Genomic DNA, 6892 nt, shown 5'->3' on the forward strand with positions numbered 1-6892 from the left:
GAACTTGTGCTATTTTGTACAATGATAAAGCTCCACCACTCCACCACTTAGAGTCTCATGGACTTTCCTGCCCTGGATGGCTGTGAACCATGATCCTCAGATTTCAAAAAACTGATTCATGCTGGCCTTTGCATAAGACTCATCTCCTATTAGCTACCAAGAATTAAAAAAGAAAACGAGTTGAGCTGTGACTCAAGTGGCAAACTGGGCAATCAATTTCTAGGACAGCACTCAGGGCCTTATTTCAAGCACCAAGACAAAACAAGTATAGCCACAAGTTATATTTTGGCTCATGTGGTAAGCCACTAGTCTTGCAGAAAAAGCTCGGTATTGTATCCATCCCTGATTTGTAGCCCCAGGACTAGCACTTCCTCCTGAGGGGACAAGTTCCAGGGTGGCTTTGAGCCACCATCCTCACAATTCACCTTCCTGAGTAGTTAGGATTATAGGCCTGAGCCATCGGTAGGTACTTAGCACATCTCTTACATTTGGAGGAAGTATATTTGTTAGAAAGGTGGGTTTTAGATATGTCTTGTAACACTTTAAATTTTTTGTCCTTACTGTCTAATAGTGAATCTAGTTTCTGATGAGAAATTTGTCTTAATATCATTGAAGATGATTTGTGTGTGATGAGTTGTGTCTTTGTACTTTGGGATGTTTTCTGTTTTTGTTTAATTAGAATGTGTCAATTCGTACCTGTGTAATTATGTTAATTGACTTTTTTGATCTGATAGATTCCTGCATAGAAGGGTTCATGCTTTCAATCAAAATTGGGAAGGTATTGGTTTTTATTCCTTCAAATCTCTGTATACATATATGCATTATGCATGATATATTCACATTGTATATGTGAATATATATATATGCCTACATGTTTATATTATATATACATTTATATACATATATAGTTTCACATAGCTCCCACTTTTGTGATTGTTTATGGTAAGAAGTTTAGATTGATCTTAGCTACTTCATCAGAGTTAGAGTTTGAAGTTCTCCTCTTTATTTCTTGATAAAAATATGCATTACTCAGCAAGGATATTGAAATAAGTATAAAGCACACATAGCTTCTCTCTCTCTCTTTCTGTCTCTCTCTGTCTCTGTCTCTGTCTCTCTCTGTCTCTGTCTGTCTGTCTGTCTGTCTGTCTGTCTGTCTGTCTGTCTGTCTGTCTCTCTCTCTCTCTCTCTCTCTCTCTCTCTCTCTCTCTCTCTCTCTCTCTCTCTCTCTCTCTCTCTCTCTCATTTCCTGCCTCAGTCAGGTCTCTGATCACAGGGACATTGCTTGTTGGGTTCTTCTAGTGTGCTGTGATCTTCTGCAGTGTCATATTGTGCTTCAAAGGCCACCAAGCTTGCACCTGTAAGAGGAGCTTCTCAAAGGCAGCCTGCATGTGTGCACCTTCCTGCTTCTGTCTTGATGTCAGAGCCCCACAGCTACATGGGGTGGCCTTAGCAGATGCCCCTGTGCCAGGACTACTGACTGGTGACTGTGCCAGCACAAGCACAGCCTCTTTTTATTACACATCAGAGGTCTGCGTTGGAACCTGGGGGTATTACCTGGTTGGTGGCTATGCTTGGAGCAAGGCTGGGGGCTGCAGAAGCCTCACTGTGGCCTGACTTCTGGGGCACAACAAATGCCAAGGGTTTCTCTGGGCTCTTTTCAGAACACATGGGCAGATTCAGGAGCAGAATCTGAGATCAGGGGGGGCCCTAAACACAGGGTGGGCAATGGAGCTGGGTGGGGCAGGGCTCTCCAGGTTGGCAGGGGGCAGATGATGAGCTTATATTAGTAGACTGCTGGCTCCAAAAAAAACTAGACTTGCTTGCTATCCAGAAATATCCCTCTAAATCTGGTTGCACCAGAGAGTTCCATGCTGGTGGGAGGAAACTGCTGAAGACTGCAGTAGATGGACCAGGAGTACTTGGTGCTCTTTGTGGGCAATTCAATTCTGGTCTGGCAGGGGGAATCTGAAGTTTCCATAATATTGCAGATCCAGGGAAGCAAGAGCCCAAGCAGACATGAGGCTTGGCCAGCTGCACACTGGGCACGCTGGTAGGTGAATCCTTGCTGCATGGCTTTGCAGAGTCCCCTGGCCCACCTGCCAGCACAAGAACCTGCCTAGCATCTCCTCAACCATAGAACTTGGAGACAGCAGCTCTCACAAAATGGACATGCAGTGTCCATCTGGCTAGACGCTGCTGTGTTCAGTGCAAGTATGGGAGGAGTGGTAGGCCTGCTGGTGGAGGGAGCAGATGCCCTTTCCAAGGCATCTGGGGGAAGAGGAGCCCCTGGATATGGGCTCATGGTAAGGCTAGTCTGTCCTGTCCAAAGACAACACCTCCAGCTTGTATGACTGTTTGGTTGGGTGAGGGAGTCACCCTTTGGGGGCAGTGATATTAGGAGACAGTGTTGGTGAGATTATCCCAAAATTAAACCAACTTTTGAGCAAGCAAAAGAGTAAGTCTTGTTGAACTGCCCATGGCAGGTGGAGTTGAGGTCATGGCTGCTTCTGTCTTGAATGACCCCGAGGCTTTGTCACCAAAAGACATGTGACTGGATGCTGGCATGGAGTCCGATGGTTTTAGGAAATTTATCAGAGAGCCCCACTTGGCTTGTAAGTCACTCAATAGGGCTAACACTGGGTGCAGAGTTTGGGCTTTAGAGCTAGGCATCACAAATTGATCTTTTTTTAATTTTAGTTTTTTTATTGTGAAAATAGTGTACAGAGGGGTTACAATTACATGGGCAAGATAGTGAGTACATTTCTAATCAAGCATTGTAGCCTCCTCCTTTGTTTACCCTTCCCATCCCTTCCCATCCTCCCTCCCCCTCCACCAACCCTCCCCCCCCAAGTTGTAAAGTTCATTTTCGACATGACAACTTGTACTTCTCATGGTTGAAATAGGTCCAACTGTATCCTTATATAAACGACTTGTTTTTGATCTTTTTGAAGGGCTACGGACACCATCTGGAAGCTGTTGGACATTTAGGAAGTGTGAGTACATCATGAGATAAGTGTGGGACTCTGAGCTTCATCCATTGTTTGCAATAGGGCTGAGCCCTTCAACCCATATTGTCCTGGGGCCCTCAGGGTGTGGGCTGGTTTCTGGCAGTGAGAAAAGTTTAATTTGTCCTCTATTCTCTGAGCCTCACTAGGAAGTTGTATTATTGGCAGGGATGATTCTGTCATTGGGAGGTCTGTGTGTTCTCTGAGTAAGGGAATCTACAGATCTCAGAGCACATCTAGACTTTCTCTCTGAATATTTAGTTTCTGTAAAAGACTGGTCTCTGAAAGGCCTAAGTGTTTAAGGTTTCAGATGCTTTATAGGTTTCCAGACATATCCAGGGCTTGTTCTTTTTTATCTTTCAATGATAGCTTTAATTTCCTCCTTTAGTCATGGTCTATTGACCCCTTTTACTCTGGCATAAATGAGGGAAGACAGGCAGGGCTGTTGTGTTGCTAAGAAAAGCAGACAGGGCTGCCTTGTTGCTGAGAAAAAGCAGGCAGGCCTGTCTTGTTACATAGTTTCATTTTATTACCTGATGTTGGTAAATAAAACCTCCAGATTGGACTTCAGGAGCTGCCCATGATCATTGTTCCATTCCTTTCCCCTGCTCTTACCATATTGCCTTTCTATTTAAATTCATTTTTACTTTTAATTTTTGTCAGAAACAAAGAGGCAATTAAAAATCTATATGTAATGTTAATTTTTATTCTTGAATTACTAAAATACATGAAGAACATGTCAATTAAAGCAGCATAAAATGACAGATGGCGTGAGCTTGATGACTGTCCCTCTACTCTGTCTCTCTTGCTCTACATTGGGTGACCACTGCGACTAAATAGTAATGTATCCCTGCATCTAAACTAAATGTGCACAAAGAACTGGCTATTAAAAAGAGACTTGCACACAGCTATCCAAGTCCCTCAAACTTCTATCTTAGTAGGAGGCCAAATTTCCATTCACACCATGTAGATTCAAACATCTACACTCAGGGTCACAGACCTGAACCAAGTCTGTGGTGGAACCAGGACTGAAGGAGAAGGGAGGACTAAGGGAGAAGTCTGAAATAGCTAAAAAACTGCCCTTTGCCTTTGCCACTAAGTCACAGTATCAGATATGAGGACCAAGGAGTTACACAGGCCTGTTAGTGGTTACTAGACTGGGTTTTAAATTTTGTAATTCCAAGTTTCTTTTCAGATCAAATATTGGGCCTGCACAACAGCAGCCCATGAGGAAGTGATGTCCAGAACTTGTGCGAGTGTCTCAGACTATTTGAATTTGTTTTTACGGAATTGTCTTTTTGCATACAATCCACACCTATGGCCAAATAGAGGCTTTCTTACAGCTAGCTGACTGAAGGCACAACACTGGAACTAGTTCTGCAGACTTGTTCTTGAATATGTCTGTTTCAGTCTTAGATTTAGAACTCCAGTCTTTCTCCCCCCCCTCTTCCTCCTCCCTCTCTATCATTCAATAAACAATTCAAATAATCATTTCTTGAACATAACCTTGGAAAATTGTCATAACATTAAACCATAGTATCCACCCTTCATGTCTGGCCATTTTGTTAACACAAGTTGAGAACAAGCAAGAAAATCTGTAAATGCACGTACAGATGCACACACCACACCCACACCTATACCAGATAGACACATACATACAGAAACACAAAAAAATCACAGCACATTTAAACCTTGTTTTTTTTTAATACTTTAAATACACCAAAACATTTGATGCCGTCAGGAAATCACTAGCTCCCCCCCCCACATGAACCACACACACATACACACACAGATACACAGACATAGACACACACAGACCCACACACACACAGACACCCCCCCACACTGCCAGTACTGGAGCTTGAACGCAAATGTGGGTAATATCCCTGAGATTTTGTAATGAAAGATACCATTTTACTCATTTGCACCACAGCTCTACTTGTGACTTTTTGGTTGCCAATTGGAGATAAAAAAAATCACATGGACTTTCTACACAAGTTGACTCCAAACCTTAATACGCACATCTCAGTCTCCAGACTGATTGAACAACTTACATTCTCACCAGCAGTGATAGAGCTCCTTTTGCCACATCCATGACAGCATTTGTTACTAATCACATTAAAATGTTTTTATTTTCCTTCCTTACTGCAGTGAGGTGGAATTACAGTGTTGTTTTTGTTTACATTTCCTTTATGTTCAGAGATATTGAACATTTCTTCTTGTGTTGATTGGCCTTAATTACTTATTCTAAGAAGTTTGTCTTTAGGTCATTACCTCATTTATTAATTGGGATGTTATTTCAGGGTTTACTGGGGGCAATTTTTGTGCTATCTATATATTTTTTCCTATTAGGATCTCGTTTGATGAATAGCTCATGAAATTCTTCTCCCATTCCATGGGTTTTGTATTTAGCTTGGTATGTTCTTTGTCAGGCAGAAACTTAAGTTTCATGCAATCCCGTTTATCCAGTCTTTCTTGGATTTCTTGTGATCCTGGATCTTTAGTTAGAAAATTTCGACCTGTGTTGTAGGAGTCATAGTGTTTCCCCTGCCAGTTCTTGTAATATTTTCATGGTTTCTGGCCTTATATTGATGGCTTGGCATATGTGGACAGCATTAATTTAATCTGCCTACAATTCCTTGGTTCACAGACACAGCAAAGTTGTACCCTTTCTAAGTAAGATGAGGTGTTTCATGATGGTTTGGAAAGGGGATGTCTACTCAGCAGTGTGAATATGGAAATCACAGGAGGTAGGCTCAGGCATAATTATTTTTAATTACATTTTTAATTGTAAGTACAATGAATCCTAATCTGTGACACTTTTTTCATCATCTCCCCCATCTCAGAAACAGCTCCTTCCCCTCAATTTTCCTAGTTTCATTGGATATGCATTGAAAATTGTGACTTCATTCACCTCCTACCCATCTTTCAAGTGCCAGTTTCCTCATTTACATTTTATTGTACTGTTGGATTTTCTAAAGAATTACACCATTTAAATTCTTTCCAACATATACTGTACTTCATGAAATATATTTAGGTGTACGTGCATACAATACTTTGTATATTTTCATATAGACCAAGCTTCCACAATTGAGAGAAAACATGCATCCTGACTTCACAAAAATTTTTCCAGTTCATCAATTTCTTTATAAATGTGCAATATTCTAATTGATGAGTAACGTTACTCTGTATATATATTTTTTTCTTGATTCATTCATCTATTGAAGCTATTTGTGCAATATAAATAACTTGACAATGAACATAGATATGTAGGTGGCCTTACTTTATCCTGATTTTTAGTCTTTTGGATAAATGCCCAAGAATGGTAGTACTGAACCACAAGGTAGGTATAGTTGTTTTGTGGGTTTTTTCAGTGTAGTTAAACAAGATTACATTCCCACCAACAATATTTTATAATCAATCTTAAATGAAATGGAAAAAGAGAAGCAAGTCAAGAGATTCTGTTTTTAGTGTTGTTATTGTTTCTGTTCGGTTGTGGGACCTGAACTCTGGGCCAGGGCACTGACCCTCAGCTCCTCAGCTCAAGGATACAGCTCACTACCACTTGAGCCACACCACCACTTCCAGCTTTTTCTGTTTATGTGGTGCTGAGGAATCAAACCCAGGGCCTCGTGCTTGCAAGGCAAGCACTCTATCACTGAGCCGCCTTCCTAGCCCATCTCAAGTGTATTGGTTCGCATTTCCTTTATGGCCAGAGATATTGAACATTTTTATGACTACTGGACAAGTTTATTTCTTCTGAGACGTCTCTACTTAGCTTGTTTGCCCATCTGTAATTGAGTTGTTAATTCTTTGCTAGTATAATTATTGAGCTCTTTGTATATTCTGACATAGACCTGGCAAAGATCTCTCCATCCACAGGCTCT

This window comes from Dipodomys merriami, unplaced genomic scaffold (genome assembly GCF_024711535.1).
Source record: "Dipodomys merriami isolate MVZ:Mamm:240054 unplaced genomic scaffold, mDipMer1.0.p SCAF_167, whole genome shotgun sequence".
Taxonomy (NCBI): Eukaryota; Metazoa; Chordata; class Mammalia; order Rodentia; family Heteromyidae; genus Dipodomys; species Dipodomys merriami.